Genomic DNA, 24,070 nt, shown 5'->3' with positions numbered 1-24,070 from the left:
TAAAGAAAAGAAGTGATAACCCCTTGGAAATTGTGAGAGAAGCCTGACAGCCCAAAGTAAATTATAAGAAATTGAAATCTTAAAAAGTACGAGTTGACAATGGAGTATTTAGCTAAATTAAGGAGAACAGTATCTGGCTCAATAGGCACAAATTACAGTAGAACAAAAGCAGCTGGACAGTTAATCTAGTCAAAAGTATATATTACGCAACGACTTTGGGCTCAATTCTATGAAAGTATACGAGAAAGAGCCACACAACCTCACCCCCTTAGAACTGTCTTTCTCATTAGAAAGAAAAAAATAATACATAGGCAATAAAAGTCAAATAATAGGAGGCAGTGTATGATTACATTTTTAACCTGTGCAGGGACCATTCATGCAACTGGACTTCCAGTAGGAAAAAAATAATTCCTTGGCTTTCACTGTATAATAATACACATAGTATTCAAGCTATAGAATCAGTTCTTTAAATCTATAAATTATTCTAGTATACTTCTTTTTCTTAAAATACAGCTTAGAACTTTTTTTACTTCTCTAAATTCTATTATGTAGTTTTTTGAGAGGGATTTTTCTCTCTTTAGATTTCTCAAGTTTATGTACATATTTAATGTATTTAATTTTATTCAGTGATTTCAAAATAATCTGAACTAAAAGAAAGTAAGTAAGAAAATCATAATTTGCCCATTGAATAATGTTAGCTTTAGCCCAGATTCTAAAATTCCCTATTGAACTGTTCAATAGTGTTTAATTACAGTTCTAAATAAGAATGAACTAGGTGTAGGAAATAAAGACAATTCATCTTGACACAGTTGTATTTTCCACAATAAAAAACGGAAGGATGACAGGCAGTCATGGAGAAAATGAAGCAAACAACATCCCCAAACTTCCCAAAAGCCACTGACAAAACGGTACAAGAGGCTCTTGTTATTCAGACCAGCTACGCACACTGATCAGATCATACAGACACTTGGTTACAACAGGAGTCATTCATTCATTATTTATTCACTTGAGCTAAATAATTATTCAACTCTCCATTTTGAACAGGTATGCCCTAAATCATGAGGTGAATCAGACACCATGTTGAGGAATGAACTGGAAATTCTTATAATAATAGTTAAGGTTATGATCATTCATGAAGAACTTCCACTCACAGAAATTGCTTCATTTGCCCCTGACAGGACCCCTGGTACATAGCTAAGGGATTGTTGTCATCCTCACGTTAAAGAAGAAGGAACTGAGTCTCAGAGAGGTTAAATGACCATACTCACCTGAGGTCCCCTCAATGAACTCAGCTCTCCTGGCACTACCAGCCACTCTGGCTAAGTGAGTTACAAAAACAGCCCCTAGGTTTCACGCCCTTGGCATGTGCAACTGGACTGAAGAGTCTCACTGCATCAGAGCTGCATACGCATGAAATGGTTTTATTGTTCGCAAGTAGCTGCTACCAACTGCTCTGTAGACAGCCCTCCTCCATCCCCTTTCCAGCTTTAATCATGTCTCAGCTTGATTCCGTAACTCCTCATCACTTTTTGATTATTAGAAGAGTTGCATTCCAGTTAGCTACCTTCCTTCCCCAAACAGGCTGTCAAGGTGGCCCTAGGATTGGAGTTGGGGTGGGTAGTGGTGTCATGGATTAAATTATGTCCCCCCAAAAATGTGTGTATCAACTTGGTTAGGCCATGATTCCCAGTATTCTGTGGTTGTCCTCTATTTTGTGACTGTAATTTTATGTTAAAGAGGATTAGGGTGGGTTGTAACACCTTTACCTGGTCATATTCCTGATCCAATATAAAGGGAGTTTCCTTGGGGTGTGGCCTGCACCACCTTTTATCTCTCATACCACCAAGAAAGCAGTGCCAGGAGCAGAGCGCAACCTTTGGACCTGGGGTTCCTAGAGAAGCTTTTAGTCTGGGGGAAGATTGATGAGTAGGCCAACAGAGATAGAAAGCTTTCCCCTGGAGTCGACACCCCAGATTTGGAGTTTTAGCCTACTTTACTGTGACGAAATAACTTTCTCTTTGTTCAAGCCATCCACTTGTGATATTTCTGTTACAGCAGCACCAGATAACTAAGACAAGTGGGGTGCGATGTGAACGCCTCAGCCTGAGCACCGTGAGGTGGTAGTCTCCTTCTATGGGCCCTCTGGACTGTCTACTGCTGTGACCTCGTAGAGGCCTCAACACACCCTGTGGAGAAGACAGTTTTGTCCAGAACTGTTCCCTGGGCACCAGTGTCCCTGGGCCGCATCTGACCTCGGCAACAACGTCCAGCTACGGGCAGGAGAATTGCGTCTCTCCCCCGCCTGGCTCCTGCAACTTGGTCCCAGCTCCGAAGATATCCAAGGTGAGACCCCGCGCTCGGCCCCAGAACCAGCAGGACCCCTCCTCCCTACCCCCTACCCCCCCACCCATATCTTCTCTCCAGACTGCCATAGGTGCGCATCTACGGAGGCTTCCAACTGAGAAAGATGCCCATCTCTACTCTCAGACACTCACAAAGTTCAGATAGAATCCTTCTGGAGGCTGTTTCTCTCCCTTAGTTTTGGGAAGAAGAACCAAACGAGTGCTACCTTCCCCTCCTGCACTGCATACTCCAAACCCAGGGGCTTCCTTGTTGCTCAAGGCACAGTGGCCCCTGTGTGGCCTCTCCTGCTTTTGGGGCCCGAACTGGAATCTGTATTACTTTTAAGCTCAACACTGATCTTTCTTACCTGTAATCCCGGCACTGCTTGATAACTTGTAAGAGTCGAGAGAGATCTTAGGAAGTGTCCCCACGCCAACCACGTGATAGCCTGTGTGGATATAAACATTAGCTTGAAGTAGAGGCGTTTACTTTGGCCGTTGATTGTTTTAGTTTTGTTTCTGGGTCTAGTAATGTGCTTTGCAAAACACAGCCTCTTAACAAATTGTTTATTCCTAATGTGTCCAACTCTCTTCTAGGTCAGTTTTGTGAAACCTACTCTTAAATAACTTGATATAATTGCATTCATTTTTTATGCTCCATATTTTTTATATCTTTCACTGTGGATGTGAAGTGGCCTTTATGATAGTATGTAAACTTTTCCAACTTTTTAAGGTTAAAAATAATTACACCAGGCATTATTAAAGTTAGTATAATGTAAACAATAAGTTCCAGGATATGTGCACAGTCTTTCTTACTCAAATGACATAGTCCTAAAAACTGTTTAAATTTTATTGAAATAATAGTCATACTACCCTTCATTCACATGGTCATTATTGTGTACTAGGCTCTGTTCTAAGTGCTTTATTGATGTTAACTTAGTTATATGTGTTAACTCAGTTATACATGTTAACGCAGTTATACATGTTAACACATTTAATCCTCCTCAGAGTCCTCTGGGGTAGGCACCCTTATATCTCCATCCTACAGATCTCCAAAGGCTCACGACTAGAAAGCAAGCAAGATTTTAGTACAGGGTTTGTATTATTTACTGCACAATATTGTCTCTCTTACTTTATTATTTCTGGAAAATATGAAACAGTATGCTGCATGAATTTGTCAGCTCTTATTTTTTTTTATTTCCTCTGGTGGCACAGTGGTTAAGAGCTACAGTGTGCTACAACTGCTAACCAAAAGGTTGGCAGTTGGAATCCACCAGCTGCTCCTTGAAAACCCTATGGGGCAGTTCTACTCTATCCTGTCGGGTTGCTATAAGTCAGAATCAACTTTACGGCAATAGGGTTTTTTTAAATTCATATAATGCCAGCATTTATTAAAGCTTCGCACCTTTACACAACCACTGCATTAAGAGTTTTAAGAGCCTTATGTCTTCTAACCCTCAAATTCTGCCTCCTCACTCCTCCCTGTACCCCAAGAGGCAGGAACTATTATTATCCCCGTATTACAGATGTGGAAACTGTAACTCCGAGATGCTAAGTGCCTTGGCCAAGGTCACGATGTTAATAAGTGGCAACACGAGGCCACAAACCCAGGTCTTCCTGACACTAGCGTCAGTGCTCTTAACTATAGCACTTTGGGTTCTGTTCAATGTGAACTCAAATAGGTCTTAATCACCATCCAAAATGCTGCCACAATCAGTTATTACTAAGTGAAAGGTTGCAGACTGATGGCTTCTGGCTTTCCAGCTTCTCTGTGAAGCACTGATGATCAAGCAGCCCAGAGCGCACCTTGCATGTGCTCACACACCTCAGATGGAGCTGAACAGTGGCTGTTCCCTTTAATCATGCAGGAGCCAGGCCCAACCTGATCCACTTCACCCAGTTATGCCCTGCAGGCATTTAGGTTTTCCATCTGTAACTAGGGGAGGGTGACCCTGGGTGGTGCGAATGGCATCTCATAAGACCTGGTGATCTACTTCCAAAAAAATTAGCCATTGAAAACCCTACAGTTCTACTCTGACACACTTGGGGTCACAATGGGTTGGAATCGACTCAGCAGCAACCCGTTTACTGATAATCTAGGGCTACTCAGGCCAGTGCTAGGTTTCATTTGACCATTGCAAATTGGTGCAGACTATGACATAAGTTCTTGCCAACTGAGCACAGTTTCCTTACAGGGTAAACCCAGACATCTGGACTTTGGAAGCTCTCATTTTAATGCCCTTCTGGTGTTGGGCCAACCCTATTTTACAATCCCACATTCAGGATCTGTCATGGATTGAATTGTGTCCCCCAAAAATATGTGTTAATTTAGCTAGGCCATGATTCCTGGTATTGAGTGATTGTCCATCATTTTGCCATCTGATGTGATTTTCCTGTGTGTTGTAAATCATGTCTCTATGAAGTTAATGAGGGGGGATAGGCGGCAGTTATGTTAATGAGGAGGACTCAACTACAGGATTGGATTGTCTTGAGCCAATTTCTTTTGGGATATAAAGAGAGAAGCGAGCCAAGAGTCAGGGGGACCTAATACCACCAAGAAAGCAGCACTGGGAACAGAGCAAGTCCTTTGGGCCTGGGGTCCCTGAGCCTGAGAAGCTCCAAGACCAGAGGAAGATTGACGACAAGAACCTTCCTCCAGAGCTGACAGCAAGAGAATGCCTTCTCCTGGAGCTGATGCCCTGAATTTGGACTTTTAGCCCACTAAACTGTGAGAGAATAAATTTCTCTTTGTTAAAACAATCCACTTGGGGTATTTCTGTTATAGCAGCACTAGATGTCTAAGACAGGAGTCTAAGATATGACTCCTGGTAACAAATGGGTGGCACTAACTCTGCTTTCTGGGGAAAATGATCCCTTTAACATAGGTTAAAGTCAGCATCCATTTACCATTTGTGGTCTCTGCAGTCTCATTTCTTTCTCTGTAGGTTGTCACTACACATCTACTTAAGCCTCCCAAGCCCTCTCTTTTCTCAGGACCTCGAGTATAAGAACAATCTGCAATGTCTTCGTGATTCATGTGTTAGTGTGGGGAGATGCTCATCTGAAAAGAGAAACTTGGCATCTACAGAGTTCCAGATAAGAAATGGGATGTGTGGAGTGAAGACAAAAGAGGGAGAAAGGATACCTAGACTTTGTAAAACAGAGATAAAACTGAACATGATAAGGTTGGACAGACGGGATTTGTACATGAATGTTGGTTATCTGAACGCCATGTGGTTGTCAGAAACACATTTAGGAGGCAAGAGCAAAAATAATACGATTTCTTATCCTGACATATGTTGGAAACCAGCCAATAGGGAAACAGTCTCATCACTGAGATTTTTCTTTCTTCAAAGTCATGAAAACTAACAGGATATTCTAACATTTTATTTCTCTAAGGTATAAATTTGTATATTGATGGAGTCTTCTGGGTAGAGAATATTTGGATTTCAAGTTACTGGGGAAAAAAAAAGGCTCAAACTGGCTTGAGCAAATAAGAATAAGGGTATAAAAAATATCCAAGGGGCTGTGGCTTCAGGTATGGCTGGATCCAGATAATCATACGATGTCATCAGGAATTAGTATCCTTCTCCTGCCTCAGCTTCCCTTTATGTTGGCTTTGTTTACTAATAGGCTCTCCTGTGGTAGCAAGATGGTCTCCAGCAACTCTAAGTGTACATTCTGAAGCTTAGCAACCCCTATAGAAAGAAATGATCTCTCTACCAAGACTTTGAGCAAGATCCTCAGGATTGTCTCCGCTTTATCTGTATTGGTCAAGCATCCACCCCGATTTAATCACCGTGGCCAAAGGGATGTGGTATTCTCACTGGTTGAACTTAAGTCTCCACTAGAACCAGGCAGTAGTGCCATCTCCATCCAGACCTTTAGTTCAGGGCTGGAGAGATGTGATTCTCCAAAAGAAAGAAATGGATTTTACGTGTGGAAGAAGGGACACTGGGCAGATCAAACCAAAGGTGTTCACTATAGCATTCTTCACTCAGCACTGTGAAGAGCTTCTTTAATTCATTTTTCTCCTGGTCCTTTTTCAGTATTGAGTTCCTTAGCTTCTGGCTCCAACTGATGAATAAACCAAAAAAGTAAAAATTATTATTTTTGGATCGCTGCACCAAATACTATAAAACAGGAGCCAATGGAACAACAAAGGAACTATTTTCATGAGATTTCCCAGCTAGTCTTACAGACTGACTAGTTATCTTCAGGTAATATTAAGCATCAAAATGTGATTCACCCAAATGCCCACGTATTAATTCTGAGGCTCCCACATTACTGGTATATAGCCAACTCTTAATTATTGGAGGACACAGAATATGGGAAACCGTGGATAAAACCCTGTCTTATTTTAGCCAAGAGAGTCAGCCTCTTTTCCAGATAAACCATCACCCCAGCTGCAGTGAGCAACAACGCTAATTTGACTTTCACATCTGGTGAAACTGCTCCCACACATACCTCGATACACTCCTCAACACACTTCACAGAGTCAAATTAATTGATATCAAGTCACCTCAAATGCAAAAGGGGAGCATTTTATCATCTTGGCAAAAGGATTCAATTAACCAAGCTACAAAAAAACAATGGTGAAAAAAAGAGTACAGACTTAACATTTTAAATAGAAAAGATTCCTGCCCTGCCCCCATCCCTGGAAACCCTGGTGGCATAGTGGTTAAGACCTACGGCTGCTAACCAAAAGGCTGCCAGTTTAAATCTACCAGGCCCTCCTTGGAAACCCTATAGGCAATTATACTCTGTCCTGTAGGGTCCCTATGACTTGGAATTCACTCGACTGCAAAGGGTTTTTTTTTTTTTTCACCCCCATCCCCAAGATAAAAAAGACTCTCAGCCATCTTTGTTAGCTTTCTCATAGCATAAAATTTCTTCTTGCTCATCAATCCTTAGTCTTTCTGAAAGTTTCTGTGACTACCTAATCATAAACAGATCACTAGGGAGCAACTGTAGATGAGAAAAGGAAATGGTTGAAGATAGAACCTTCTTGAAAGCAGGAGAAACTGAGGAAAACTAAGAGTGGTCAGAAAGCCAGAGAGGTACAAGAAGGGAGTGTTACAATGGATGCCAACACAGACCGGGCAGCCTGACAAGGCAGCCTGATGGTGTCCACTTAGTGGTCAGTTCCATTTCATTTAGGCTGTTCTCTCTCCAGTCACTCCAACTGCCAAAAACACTCCTTTCACTCACTGGAAACTTGCTCCAATTCTCTTTCGAAAATCTTTTCATAATGCCTTCACATTGTACCCAGTTTGACTGCTGTCTATTCTTGATGGTGGTTTGTTCTTATGCCACTGCTACCTGCTAACATTTACTCAGGGCTTTCTACGGGTTGGCGTCCTTGGGTGGTGCAAATAGTTAACGTGCATGGCTGCTAACTAAAAGACTGAAGGTTTGAGTCTACTCAGAGGCACCTCAGAAGAAAGGCCTGGTGATCTACTTCCAAAAAAATCAGCCATTGAGAACCCTATTGAGCACATTTCTACCCTGATACACATGGGGTGACCATGAGTTAGGGTCAACAGACAGCAACTAGTACCAGCTTCCTGTTAACCAGGCACGGTGTCAAATGTTGTGCATGAATTATTTGGTCCATTCCTCACAACAACCCTACTGAATAAGATACTATTTTTATCCCCACTTTCCAGATAAGAAGATTTGGTTTAAAGTACTAAAGTACCAAAGTACCTTGCCCAATGTTAATCCATTAGTAAGTAGTAGAGCAGTGCCATGACATAAAAATGGAGGGGAGGAAGAAGAAACTGGCAAAATCTATACATTATCTAAGCAATTGTTCCGTGACTGCCCTGCGTTTCTATTTTAAGCTAAGCTACAATTCTCTACAATATCCACTAAGTAAATGCTTGATAAGAATGCATAAACCGGTTGCCAACGAGTCGATTCCAACTTATAACTACCCTATAGAACAGAGCAGAACTGTCCCATATAGGGCTTCCAAGGCTGTAATGTTTACAAAAGCAGTGCCACACCTCTTTTGAAGCCACTAGTAGATTCCAACTGCCAACCTTTCGGTTAGCATCCAAGAGCTTAACCAGTGCACCACCAGGGCTCCTTAATAAGAATGCATAGATTGTATTTTCTAATTTAAGACATGTTAAAACATTAACCCACTGCCGTCGAGTCAATTCTGACTCATAGTGACCCCATAGGACAGAGTACAACTGTCCCACAGGGTTTCCAAGGAGTGCCTGGTAGTTTTGAACTGCTGACCTTTTGGTTAACAGTCATAGCTCTTAACCTCTATGCCACCAGGGTTTCCGTTAAAACATTAGGAATAATTAAAACTACAGAAATCATTCTTTCAGGACCAACACATTCTAGTAACATCGAGCTCCAAAGGAATTTTCGTTTTGTTTTTTTTTTTAGGAGCACGAATCCCTCTCTCGACAGAGAAAAAATAAAGACCCTATAGCAGTAACGGAAACCCTGGTTGCATAGTGGTTAAGCGCTACAGCTGCTAACCAAGAGGCTGGCAGTTCGAATCCGCCAGGTGCTCATTGGAAACTCTATCAGGCAGTTCTTTTCTGTCCTATAGGGTCACTATGACTCTGAATCGACTTGAGGGCAGTGGGTTTGGGTTTGGTTTTATGACAGTAACTGACTTGGTAGTTTAATCTTACATTCTGGCTCCCGAGTTTAAATGGTGGAAAAAAAAAATCGTAATTAGAGTACCAATAACTAGTGCATGGTAGAATTCACACACCACACTAGTCACAGCAGTGAGTTATAATTTCATGTGCTTATTAGCTGTGAGATTCTGGGCAAGCCACTTAACCTCTACAAGTTACGAAGATGGTAACACATATGCCCACAGCATTACTGTGAAGGTTAAATATGACTGTGAACGGGAAACTATACCTTGCACCTAGCAGTTGTGCAAAAAGAAATTTAGTTGATATTTTGAATACACCTACCCTTTAACCCAGAAATCTCATTTCTAGGAAATAACCCCTCTGAAGGAACGCACAAGTACATGAACAAGGATTCTCGTTAAGGACTGAAATGGCAACAAAGAAAAAAATTACAAACATCAAAAGAGTAAGTGACTGAATTGTGGCCTGTCCATGGCACTGTGGTTGTGAGTTGTGGGCAAGCAAGCAGAATTTTGTGGCGATGGAGCTGAATTACTTCAGTCAGAATATTGCTTGGGTCAGAATCTGGCTGCATTACTACTGTATGATCCTTATGATGGATTAAATTGTGCCTTCCCCAAATATGTATTGGAATCTACACAAATAATTTCAAATATAGGAATCAGCACAAAGCTGATTCTTATGGGGCAGAGGTCAAATATATCCCAGATTTCCAACTTCTCCAAGGTGCTGTGTCAGTCCAGTTCTGACACCAGCCACTCCTCCTCCCTTCAGTACTCCTTCCTCCCCTGTCTGGGTTTGGCAATTTTCTGCAACATCTCACAGAACTCACAAACTGTACTTACAGTGAAGTAGCTTATTAAGGAAGTAGCAGGGCACAACTCGGGATCAGGATCAACAGGCTACAACTGGGGATCAGGATTAGGAAGCATGTAGGCAAAGTCTGGAAGCCTCCCCCAAAGTGGGGAGCACATCTCTTCCGTCTTCAGGGCAGGACAGCTCTCTCAGCTCCTCTAGGCCATGCAAGCAGGTAGGCCTTTCTTTCTGTCATGCATATTCCCTCTCTGTCTGGCAGGTCTCCTCTCAGCCTTCTCAGGACAGGCCTCCTCTTGACCATGCATGCCCTCTCTCAGCTGCACAGGCTCTCTGCCTTCAGCCTTCCTGCCATTTGCCTCTCTACTGCTAACCGACCCAGCTCATAGCCAGTGCAGCAGCTTGCTCAGTTCTCTTAGCTGCTTTCCTTGCAGCAGGTTTCTGCCATCACCGCCAGCTCTGCCACAGAGCCCCTTCCAGGCATCTCGTGTGTCTTCAGTGTTACAGCCCTTGACACATGTTATAACTCTTTTAGGAGGTTCCTCACCTTCTCTCTCTTTGCTTTTTCTCTCTCCTTGCCCCTCTCAAACCTCTATGGGGTTGATGCTTATATAAACAAACTGTCAATTTCAAGACATGGCCCTCCCAGAAGGGCCAGGAACTGACCCATCCCCTTGGTAAACTACAAGTCACTCTATTTGCATAGTAAACTGATCAATCCCTACACAATGCATAAAATAGATCAATCGCAGGGCAGGCTGCAGCCCAGGGTTACACAAAAAGAATCAAACCCAAGTTGTTTACAGCTTACCCAGGAAATGTCAATCAACCTGGACAAAAGTAACAAACCCTCTGGGATAGAAAACTAGGGCAAAGGTAACTCCTCAGGGCTTAGGGAAAAAAAAATCTCTGAAGCTGTTTTTCCAAAGAACCAAGGCAAAAGACCACATAAAGGAACTCATTTCACTAGAGAATTCTAACTCCTATACCTGTGAATGTAATCCTGTTTGGAAATACGGTTTTCTTTGTTATGTTAATTAGATCATACTAGAGTAGAAAGGGTTCCAAATTGAATCATTTCAGACTTATAAAAGACCAGAGTAGGCACAGAGACACACACACGCACAGGACAAGACAGATGCTGCATGAAGATTGGCTACAAGCCAAGTTACTAAGGAGCACACCTGAGACTACTTATAAGGGAAGAATCGACATGGCTGAGGCTCGGATTTAGACTTTTGGCCCCCATAACTGTGTGAAAATAAATTTCTGTTCTTTAAAACCACCCTCTTGTGGTATTTCTGTTACAGCACCCTTAGGAAACTAAGACAATCATTGGCAAATTACTTAACCTCTCAAGGCTTCATTCTTCTGCCTCTGTAGAGTGGGCATCATCACCGTGGTTACCTCATAGATAATTGGGAAGATTAAAATGAGTTAATATTTATAAAGTGCTTAGAAAAATAAGCAGCACATAATAAACCCTAATAAATGTCTACTATAGTGTAGCCACTTTTAAAAAGGAAGAATCCTAGGTGTAGTATGAAAAATCTCAGTTAGCAAATTGAGGCCAACATATATGTGTGAATTCTATTTAAAAAAAAAAAAAGGCATGGAAAAGGAAGACAGAAGAAGAATTGATGAATTTGAATTATGGTGTTGGTGAAGAATATTGAAAATACCATGGACTGCCAGAATAATGAACAAGTCAGTCTTAGAAGAAATACAACCAGAATGCTCTTAGAAGCGAGAATAGTGGGACTTCAGCTCACTTACTTAGGACACATCATCAGGAAACGCCAATCACTACTAGACACAAACATTATGTTTGGTAAAGTAGGGGGCAGCAAAAAAGAGGGAAACCTTCAGTGAGATGGATGGACACAACAGCCACAACAATGGGCCCAAACATACCAATGAGCGTGAAGATGGTGCAGGACCAGGCGAAGTTTCGTTTTATTATCCATAAGGTCACCATGAGTAGCAGCCCACTTGATGGTAGCAACAATGTATATAAATATAGCTGCACAGTAAAGAAATGAGAGGAATATATATCAATTTCTTTACAGTGGTTACCTCTGAGGCCTGGTGTGAGTGAAGCTGAAGAAGAGATACTCTTACATAATTTGTCTAAGTGGTTCAGATTATGAATAATTTTTTTCTCGTTTTACAAGTAAGTAAAAAATATAATGTTACTTGAATCTGGTGCTCCATTGGAGAGGGACCTCCTCCTTTCCTATAGACCTCTGCAAAGCAGATGCTGAAACTCCTGATCCCCTAAAGGATCTAAGGAAATAATAGAAGGGACTCCAGAAGGGCTTTTCAGTATTTCACAAAGTCTGGTGGTGCAGCAGTTCGAAGCCACCAGCCGCAACTTGGAAACCCTATGGGGCAGTTCTATTCTGTTCCGTAGGGTCACTATCAGTTGGACTGACTCGATGGCAACAGGTTTGATTTATTTTTTGCTTAGGAGAAATCATACTTTTGCTGGTAAAAAGGCTGCTTAGAATAGCTAAAGCAAAGTGTGTCTCCACGTGTGGCCGGAATTACATTGATTTCCATGCGATAACACTGATTCCCTCAGGCTGGTAAGGCATTCAGAGAGGTAGTTTTATTTATTTATTTGTTTTACAAATTGCAATTAATTATCTTTAAAAAGAGAAAATCCTTTGCTTAATAAATGCCGCCCGGCATACAAAGGCTTTCAAAACACAGAATTCAGTGCATTAGAAGGTTGAGGACCCCGAGCCCAATAAACTTTTGTTGTCTGGTGACTGATGCTACCATGATTTTAAACATTCAAAACCTTTAGGATGGTTTCTTTACCAAAGCAAAGGTAGGCAGCCCCTCTCAGCTTTTCCTGCCCGATTCTAAGAACACTTTAAAGTCTTGGAGTCAGGTAGCAATTTTTGCCAGTTAACAACGTGATAGTGTCCAGGACCAATGTAACCTTGCCATAATCTCTTGTTTATTTGCACCAGATAGAAGTTGTAAATAATATACTTCAGTTCAACTGTCGTTTTTCTCCGTCTCTCCTGAGTTCCCTTCTGGCCCCTTCTCAGACCATGGCCCATGGTCTCTGCCTGTCTGAAAGTTCAGTGAAGCCCAGCATATCTGAAAGTTTAGTCATCACTTTAGCGCCACTCTTCCAGGAAAAGGCTATTGTTCCTGCATTTCCTGATCACTTACTTCCTGTCACTTCTTTCAAAAGGCAAAGAAGAAGGACCATTATAAATTCGTAGAGGGTTCTCCCCCATTTCACAATTGTAATTTTACTATATCATAATTATTAACATGATTTTGGATCATCAAAACACACCACTTGCCTGATCTAGTCAATAGTGTCCCAAAGTCACAGGCAGTCTCCACAGGAGTCCCCAGGCGAGTATGAGTGTTGTTTAGTTCTCGTTCACATATCCACGCAGCTCACACATTTATTTTGGTTAAAGACTTCAAAGAAAGTTCATTATTCACCTGATGACCCATTTGAAGGAGGTGCTCAGGATCAACTCCTTGCCAAGCTCAGGAGGAGGCGCCAGGCACACAAAGACCCGGAAATGTCTCCTCTTTGCTTCCTTCTTGTTCCCTGCCCTTCCCCCAACTCACACAAGATTAAAAAAAAAAATGTCGCCCAGAAGTGACTGAGTCACTAACGCAGTAGGAGGGAGAAAATGAAGGGGTGGGGAGCTCAGGAAACCAAAAACCTGGGTTTGAGTCTTGGTTGTCTCTCAGTTTCTCTCTCGCTCACACACACACACACACAACATATTTAAGGGCTTGCTTTGTGGTAAGTACACTATCTTGCTTAATTTAATTTTGACCCCCTCCCATAAGGTGGAAACCCTGGTGGCATAGTGGTTAAGAGCTATAGCTGCTAACTAAAATGTCGGCAGTTCGAATCCACCAGGTGCTCCTTGAAAACCTTATGGGGCAGTTCTACTCCGCCCTATAGGGTTACTATGAGTCAGAATCAAATGGATGGTGAAGGGTTAGGTTTTGGTTTTGGTTCCCATAAGGTGCATACTTTTATTCTCCCCATTTTACATATTAATACACTTGTCCAAGTTCAGCTAGTAAAGTAGCTGAGGGACAGCTGAACTCAACTTTGTAAAGCTGCACCAATACCATTCTATTTATTTGATTTCTAATGAGTCACTTGAACACAGTGCAACTTAGTTTCCTCATCAATACAATAGGAATAGTAAAACCTTTAAAATCTGCTTCCATATTGTGTTGAGAATTATTGTTGCTGTTGTTAGCTGCAGCAACAGCTAACATGCTTGAGCCCATTGTTGCAGCCACTGTGTCAATCCATCTCATTGAGGGTCTTTCTCTTTTTCACTGACCCTCTACCAAGTATGATATCTTTCTCCAGGGACCGATCCCTCCTGATAACATGTCCAAAGTATGTGAGACATAGTCTTGTCATCTTTGCTTTTAAGGAGCATTCTGGTTGTACTTTTCCTAAGACAGATTTGTTCCTTCTTTTGGCAGTCCATGGTATATTCAATATTCTTCACAGACACCACAATTCAAAGGCATCAATTCTTCTTTGGTCTTCCTTATTCATCACCTAGCTTTTGCACGCAGATGAGGCCATTGAAAACACCATGATTTAGGTCAGGTGCACCTCAGTCTTCAAGGTGACATCGTTGCTTTTCAACACTTTAAAGAAGCCTTTTGCAGCAGATTTGCCCAATGCAATGTGTCTTTTGATTTCTTGACTGCTGCTTCCATGGCTGTTGATTGTGGATCCAAGTAAAATGAAATCCTTGACAACTTTAATCTTCTCTGTTTATCATGATGTTTATCATGGTGCTTATTGGTCCAGTTGTGAGGATTTTTTTTTTTTTTCTTCATGTTGAGGTGTAATCCATACTGAAGGCTGTGGACTTTGATCTTCATTAGTAAGTGCTTCAAGTCCTCTTCACTTCCAGCAAGCAAGGTTGTGTCATCTGCATAATGCAGGTTGTTAATGAGACTTCCTCCAATCATGATGCCCCGATCTTCTTCATATAGTCCAGCTTTTCAGATTATTTGCTCAGCATACAGATTGAATAAGTACGGTGAAAGGATACAATTCTGCCGCGCACTTTTCCTGACTTTAAACCACGCGGTATCTGCTTGTTCTGTTGGGATGAGTACCTCTTGATCTATGTACAGGTTCCTCATGAGCACATTTAAGTGTTTTAGAATTCCTATTCTTCACAATGTTATACACAATTATTTGTCATGATCCACACAGTTAAATGCCTTTGCTTAGTCAATAAAACAAAGGCAAACCTCTTCCCGGTATTCTCTACTTTCAGCCAGGATCGATCTGACATCAGCAGTGATATCTCTGGTTCCATGTCCTCTTCTGAATCAGACTTGAATTTCTGGCAGTTCCCTGTCAATGTACTGCTGCAGCCACTTTTGAATGATCTTCAGCAAAATTTTGCTTGCATGTGATATTAATGATATTGTTCGATAATTTCTGCATTCGGTTAGATCACCTTTCTTTGGAATAGGCATAAATATGGATCTCTTCCAGTTGGTTGGTCCAGTAGCTGTCTTCCAGATTTCTTGGCATAAACAAGTGGGCAATTCTAGCACTGCATCCGTTTATTGAAACATCTTAACTGGTATTCCGTCAATTCCTGGAGCCTTGTTTTTCGCCAATTCCTTCAGTGCACCTTGGACATGTTCCTTCAGTACCATTGGTTCCTGATCATATGCTACCTCTTGAAACGATTGAACATCGACCACTTATGTTTGGTACAGTGACTCTGTGTATTCCTTCCATCCAATTACATGAGTTTATGTATATAAAGTGTTTAGAACACACAAATGTTTATTTCCCCTCCTTACCCCAACTCAGTTGGCTTCTAGGTGAAATGCTTAGATATCTAGGTTATTGTAAGAATTAAATAAGAAAACATATGAAAGTGTGTTAGAAACCATATTTACTAATAGAAATATTCATAGTTATGATTCTCAAATCTGTTTTAAACAGTGATCTATGGCCAGATAGTTTAAGCTAACCAAATAGCAATGATTTTCATACTTACCTATCAGATTGGCACGGATAAAAATATTTGACAACACATTATGTTAGTAGGAGTTAAGGAAAATGAGCATGCTGATACATTGTTTATAGGTGTGTAAATTATATCTTCTAAGGAGATAAACTTGACAATGTTTGTCAAAATTTTAAAAATGCAAATATCTTTGACCCAGCAATTTTATTTTAAAAGTTTTTCCAATAGATATACTTTCATAAGTGTGGAATATACAAGGTTGTTTACTATAGCATCATCTGTGAAAATTAAAACATAAAACAGGAAACAACCTAAATGTCCACCAATAGGTGACTGATTATATAAATGGAGTTTTACACAATAGAATACTATGAATCATTTTTTTTAAATATCTTTATCCCTGTCTAGATTACCACTGTCAATAGAAATATAATGCAAGCCACAAATGTGAGCCACATATTTAATTTAAAATTTTCTAGTAGCCATTAGAAAAAGTAAAAAGAAATAGGTGAAATTCATTTAATAATATCCAAAGTATCATTTCAACAAGCAAAGTAGAAAATTATTTTATGAGATATTTTACGTTCTCATCAGTCTTTGAAATGTGATGTCTGTTTTACACTTTTTAACAGATCTCACTTTGGACTAGCCGCATTTCAAACTCAGTGTGGCTATATACACATTGGCACATGTGGCTAATGACTACCTTATTAGACATTGCAGGTGTAGGCTATCTCCTCCAAGAAACTGGCAACGGTAGTTGTCTTTGGAGAGAAGAAACTCTCTGGGAACTGGGGTGTCGTGGATTGAATTGTCACCTCCAAAAATATGTGTTAGCTTGATGAGGCCATGATTCCCAGTATTGTGTGATTTTCCACCATTCTGTGATCTGATGTGATTTCCCTTTGTGTTATAAATCCTACCTCTATAATGTTAATGAGGCAGGATTAGAGACAGGTAAGTTAATGAGTACAACCAGAATGCTCCTTGAAAGCAAGGATGGTGAGGCTACACCTCACATATTTTGGACATGTCATCAGGAGGGATCAGACCCTGGAAAAGACATCATGCTTGGTAAAGTAGAGGGTCAGTGAGAAAGAGGAAAACCCTCAATGAGGATGGATTTGTTACCGGAATAAGGTTCTTGCCTCTCACCGGTCAAGAATGAGCAGATCAGGCACATAGAATTTTCCACACGAGCAAAGTTTTATTGAAGAGGCTCACAAGTGGTGATGAGGAGGGCCTAGAGCAACGCATGCCCCTGTCTCACAAAACAAAAGACAGGCCTGAGTTTTTAAAAGTTCTTGAGCGGGAAAAGATTGATGTTCATTTCTAGGCACAGGTGGGGATATGTTAACTATGGTGCGGGCACAGCAGCCTTCCAAGATGGCTCCTATCCCAGAGGCCTCTGGGATTTGTAAAAGGACTTATTATGAGGTGTCGTGCCTGTGCAGTCTCTTGCTCCCTGGGCTCTATTCCCCTGCTGGAGCTGTAGCCTCTCACTGCCCCTGGTGGAAGGTCACACAGCGGTCACAGGTGGATGTTCCGCGCATGTCCCTGGGGCTGGTTTTCTCCAGCCGCTTCTGAAAGGCAACTTTAAAGAAGTTTGTGGGCTATTTTTAGTCCCCCTGCCCCACTGTTCCGGGAATGGCTTTGTTTCTGCACCCTGGCCCATTTCTTGTTACTGCATTTGCAGATTTGGAGGCCCCTCCGTTCCCTGTCTTACTAAGTCCCTAGGTTCCACATCCACCCCTCTATTACCTCCCTGATAGTATAGCCTATCTCTTTTTCTTGCTTCTCCTCTAACCACACCAGTTTCTTCGCTATTTCTCAAACAGGCACCCTCCCATCTCAGGTCCTTTGCTTTCTGGCTTAGATTGATGTGGTGGCTGGAACAATGGGCTCAAGCATCGCAACAAATGCGAGGATGGTGCAAGACCGGGCAGTGTTTCATTCTGTGGTGCATGGGGTCACCATGAGACAGAACTGACTCGACGGCACCTAAAAACAACGAGTTAATGAGGCAGAGCTCTATCTACAAGATTAGGTTGTCAATCTCTTTTGAGATTTAAAAGAGAGAAGCAAACAGAGAGACTGGGGAACCTCATACCACCAAGAAAGCAATCCTGGGAGCAGAGCGTGTCCTTTGGATCCAGGGTCCCTGTGTGAGAAGCTCCTGGTCCAGGGAAAGATTGATGACAAGGACTTGCCTCCAGAGCCGACAGAGAGAGAAAGCCTTCCTCTGGAGCTGGCACCGTGAATTCAGACTTCTAGCCTCCTAGGCTGTGAGAGAATAAAATACACTTGGGGTATTTCTGTTATAGCAACACTAGATAACTAAGACATGGGGTAAGGTGGAGAATTACTTTTTACTCTATGCTTTTCTGTGATTTTTTAAATTTTAAATTTCATGTCTTGTGCATATATTGCCATTTGGGAATGAAGTGAATAAAATAATTTTACAGCTATATCTACAGTAACTTCTTATTCACTCTGGCACACATATAAGACAGGTAATTCATACAATGTGAAGACAATAATAGGCAATGAATGACTCTTTCCTATTCCTTTTACTCTTGTCATTTTCTAGTAACTTAAGAATCTGTCTCAAGCAGAAGTGAACTTATACTAATGATTTGCCATCAAGAGAATGGAGTTAGGTTGGGAAAACATTTCTAAACTGAGGAAGTTAGCCAATTGGGAAATGGGATTTTGTGACTAATTTATTGCTAACCAAAACCAAACCAAACCCATTGCTGTTGAGTCGATTCCAACTCATAGAGACCTTACAGGACAGAGTAGAACTGCTCCATAGGGTTTCTAAGGAGCAGCTGGTGGATTCAAACTGCCAACCTTTTGGTTAGCAGCCAAACGCTTAAACACTGTGCCACCAGGGCCCCAATTTATTGCTAAGTAAATAGAATACAAAATGACTTTCCTGGTGGGGATCCTCAAACATTACCATCCCACATGCTCCACTCAGGGAAGCTTCCGTGACAGGATGCAGAACAGGAAGTTGTGGGGGGCACATAAAGGCAAATACAGGAAGAAGGGAGCAGGAAGAACTGGTTATGAAAGCTTAGGTTTCCATAAACAGGAAATAACCATAGGTCTCCTTACCTTTTAAACCTTAAGAGCAGATAAGTGGAGAACTTCACTCCCATCGGAAAAAGGACCTACCTTCTCCCATTCAGCTTAAGCCTGGTAAATATTCAGCTGAACTGAAGTGAGGCAAATTATCTTCCACTTTATTCCTTCACCATAAAGGAAGGTAGGGCTCTTGGGGGACAGAAAAAACAGGGTAGGGAGAAAGCAGGTTCAAAAGAAGGGGGTGCTGAATATGCCAGGGAGAAGATTTCACAGGAATCAGGGGAACATAGGATCAGAGACAGCAGTAACCAAGAAAAGAGTTGTGGCTGTGTACAAAGATTTAGCTACCAAGACCTTTATCAAGACAGTCATGACCCAAAAATATTTAAGACAGGTCCAATGTTTTCATTTGGGGATTATTTGTGATATAATTCAGGAAAAAAAAAACAAATTATCAAATAATATAACACACACACAAAAAAAATTTCTTTTTTTTTAAAATCCCACTTAGTAAAATAATCATACACACACACATATATAAACTCACACGCATGTGACTGAAGGGTATACATTAAGATAAAAAGGAAAGTTATCTCTTCACTTTGCTGATAAATTCCTTTGATGCACAAATCTTTAATTTTGATGAGATCTCATTTATCTGTTTTGTCTTTTTATCCTCATGCTTTTGATGTGATATCCATGAATCCATTGTCAAAAACTAGGTCTTGACACGTTACTCTTCTGTTTTGTTCTAGGAACTTAATGGTTATTGTTCTTACATTTAGGTCTTTGATCCATTTTGAGTTAATGTTTATATATGGTATGAAGTATGGATCCAATTTCATTTTTTTGCATGTGGAGATCCAATTGTCCCAGACCATTTATTGAAGAGACTGTTCTTTCCTTACTGGATTGACTTAGCACCCTTGTTGAAAAACAATTGGCCATAGTTGTATGGATTTATTTGTGGGCTCTTAATTCTGTTCCATTGGTCTATGTGCCTATTATATCAGTACCAGACTGTTTTGGTTACAGTAGCTTTATAGTATGTTTTCAGATTAGGAAGTATGAGCCCTCCTACTTTATTCTTATTCCTCAATATTGTTTTGGCTTTTTGGGGTCCTTTGCAATTCCTTATAAATTTGAGGATTAGCTTTTCCATTTCTGCAAAGAAGGCTGTTGAAATTTTGATAGGGATTGCATTTAATTTATAGAGCCCTGGTGGTACAGTGGTTAACAGCTACAGCTACTAACCAAAAAGTCAGCAGTTTGAATCCACCAGCTGCTCCTTGGAAACCCTAGGTTTAACTACCGACGATGTTGAGCATCTTTTCGTGTGCTTATTGTCTATTAGTGTATCTTCATTGGTGAAGTATGCATTCAAGTCCTTTGCTCATTTTTAAATTGGGTTGTTTATCTTTTTGTTGTTGAGTTTTTTATATACTCTGGATATTAAATTCTTATCGGATATATGGTTCCCAAATATTTTCTCCCAATCTGTAGGTTGTCTTTTCTCAATCAATTACGAAAAGGCATTCAACAAAATCCAACACTCTTTCATGATAAAAACACAACAAACTATGAAGAGAAAGAAAATTCCTTAATAAGATAAAGGGCATTTATGAAAAACCCATAGCTAACATCATACTTAACGGTGACAGATTGAGAGCTTTCCTCCTAAGATCAGAAACAAGACAAGGATGTGCACTTTTACCACTGCTATTCAATATTGTACTAGTCAGAGCAATTAGGCAAGAAAAATATATTTTAGAATATCCAAATTGGTGAGGAAAAAGTAAAACTGTCCTTATTCACACTTGACATGACAGTATATATAGAAAAATCCAGAGAATCCACAAAATGCTACTAGAGCTAGTAAATGAATTCAGCAAAGCTGCAGAGTAGAAATGCCCCATAGAGTTTCCAAAGAGGACCCGGTGGTTTTGAATTGCCGACGTTTTGGTTAGCAGTTGTAACGCTTGATCACTGCATCACCAGGTTTCCAAAATGATGCAACGGTTATAAAAAGCATTGTGGCAGTGCCTCAAAAAGTTAAACAGAACTCCCTTATGACCCAGAAATTCCACTTTTAGATATCTAGTCAAAAGAATTAAAAGCACGAATGCAAACAGATACTTGTACACCCATGCTCGTTGCAGCATTATTCACAAGACTTAAAAGGTGGAAACAACCCAAGTGTCCGTCAACAGCTAATGGATAAATAAAATGTGGTATATAATAATGAAATATTATTTAGCCATGGAAAGAAATATAGTTCTAATACATGTTACAACATGAACGAAACTTGAAAACTTTATGCTGAGTAAAATAAGTCAGACAAAAAATGACAAACATTGTTTGATTCCCCTGATATGCAGAAGTATCTAGAATAGGCAAATACATACAGACCAAAGTTCATTAGTGGCTACCTGGGGCAGGTGGGAGGGGGATGTGGGGAGGCATTGCTTAAGCCATATATTTTGTTAAGAGTTGTTGTTGTTAGGTGCCATCAAGTCAGTTTTGACTCATAGCGACCCTACACACAACAAAACGAAACACTGCCCGGTCCTGAGCCATCTTTACAATTGTTGTTATGCTTGAGCCCATTGTCGCAGCCACTGTGTCAATCTACCTCATTGAGGGTCTTCCTCTTTTCTGCTGACCCTGTACTTTGCCAAGCATGATGTCCTTCTCCAGGGACTGATCCCTCCTGACAACACGTCCAAAGTATGTAAAACGCAGTCTCGCCATCCTTGCTTCTAAGGAGCATTCTGGTTGTACTTCTTCCAAGACAGATTTGTTCATTCTTCTGGCAGTCCATGGTGTACTCAATATTCTTTGCCAACACCACAATTCAAAGGTGTCAATTCTTCTTTGACCTTCCTTATTCATTGTTCAGCTTTCACATGCATATGATATGATTGAAAATACTATGGCTTGGGACAGGAGCACCTTAATCTTCAAGGAGACATCTTTGCTCTTCAGCACTTTAAAGAGGTCCTTTGCAGCAGATTTACCGAATGCAATGCATCTTTTGATTTCTTGACTGCTGCTTCTTGACTGGCTGTTGATTGTGGATCCAAGTAAAATGAAATCCTTGACAACTTCAGTCTTTCCTCTGTTTATCATGATGTTGCTCATTGGTCCAGTTGTGAGGATTTTTGTTTTCTTTATATTGAGGTGCAATCCATACTGAAGGCTGTGGTCTTTGATCTTCATTAGTAAGTGCTTCAAGTCCTCTTCACTTTCAGAAAGCAAGGATGTGTCATCTGCATAATGCAGGTTGTTAATAAGTCTTCCTCCAATCCTTTGATGTCCCATTCTTCATATAGTCCAGCTTCTCGGATTATTTGCTCAGCATACAGATTGAATAGGTATGGTGAAAGAACACAACCCTGATGCACACCTTTCCTGACTTTAAACCAGTCAGTATCCTCTTGTTCTGTCTGAACAACTGCCTCTTGATCTATGTAAAAGTTCGTCATGAGCACAATTAAGTGTTCTGGAATTCCCATTCTTCTCAATGTTATCCATAATTTGTTATGATCCACACAGTCGAATGCCTTTGCATAGTCAATAAAACACAGGTAAACATCCTTCTGGCATTCTCTGCTTTTAGCCAGGGTCCATCTGACATCAGCAATGATATCCCTGGTTCCACATCCTCTTCTGAAACCAGCTTGAATTTCTGGCAGTTCCCTGTCAATATACTGCTGCAGCCGCTTTTGAATGATCTTCAGCAAAATTTTGCTTGCGTGTGATATTAATCATATTTTTCTATAATTTCCACATTCGGTTGGATCACCTTTCTTGGGAATAGGTATAAATATGGATCTCTTCCGGTCAGTTGGCCAGGAAGCTGTCTTCCATATTTCTTGGCATAGATGAGTGAGCATCTCCAGCGTTGCATCCGTTTGTTGAAACATCTCAATTGATATTCCATCAATTCCTGGAGCCTTGTTTTTTGCCAATGCCTTCAGAGCAGCTCGGACATCTTCCTTCAGTACCATTGGTTCCTGATCATATGCTACCTCTTCAAAGGGTTGAATATCGACTAATTCTTTTTGGTATAATGACTCTGTGTATTCCTTCCATCTTCTTTTGATGCTTCTCACGTCATTTAATATTTTCCCCATAGAATCCTTCACTATTGTAACTCGAGGCTTGAATTTTTTTTCTTTAGTTCTTTCAGCTTGAGAAACGCTGAGCGTGTTCTTCCCTTTTGGTTTCCCATCTCCAGCTCTTTGCAGATGTCATTATAATACTTTACTTTCTCTTCTCAAGCTGCGCTTTGAAATCTTCAGTTCTTTCACTTCATCAATTCTTCCTTTTGCTTCAGCGGCTCGACGTTTGAAAGCAAGCTTCAGAATCTCCTCCGACATCCACCTTCGTCTTTTCTTTCTTTCCTGTCTTTTCAGTGACCTCTTGCTTTCTTCATGGATGATGTCCTTGATGTCATTCCACAACTCCTCTGGTCTTCAGTCACTAGTGTTCAGTGCATCAAATCTATTCTTGAGATGGTCTCTAAATTCAGGTGGGATATACTCAAGGTCAAAATTTGGCTCTCGTGGACTTGCTCTGATTTTCTTCAGTTTCAGCTTGAACTTACATATGAGCAATTGATGGTTTGTTCCACTGTCGGCCCCTGGCCTTGTTCTGACTGATGATATTGAGCTTTTCCATCATCCCTTTCCACAGATGTAGTCAATTTGATTTCTGTGTGTTCCATCTGGTGAGGTCCATGTGTATAGTTGCTGTTTATACTGGTGAAAGAAGGTATTTGCAATGAAGAAGTGGTTGGCCTTGCAAAATTCTATCATTCAATCTCCAGCATTGTTTCTATCACCAAGGCCATATAAATATGCCACTGGTATTTCTTAAGAGTGGTAAGAAAATTTGGAAATGAATAGTGGTGATTGTTGCACAAAATGATGAATGTAGTAATAATGTCAGTAAATTGTACACATAAAAATGGTTGAAATGTTTAATTACTTATGTTTTACCACAATAATTTTTTTTTTTTTTTTAATTCTGAAAGTGGATATGGAAGAAAGTGGTGGGACCATAGATGGTTGTTAATTTTCACTTTAGCTCACCTGTATTTTCCGGAATTTCAAACATGAACACATACTGTGTTTTTACAGAAATTACATGCACATTATGTTTTTTG

This window comes from Loxodonta africana, chromosome 5 (assembly GCF_030014295.1).
Source record: "Loxodonta africana isolate mLoxAfr1 chromosome 5, mLoxAfr1.hap2, whole genome shotgun sequence".
Classification (NCBI taxonomy): Eukaryota; Metazoa; Chordata; class Mammalia; order Proboscidea; family Elephantidae; genus Loxodonta; species Loxodonta africana.
Note: the sequence above shows the minus strand (reverse complement) of the source record.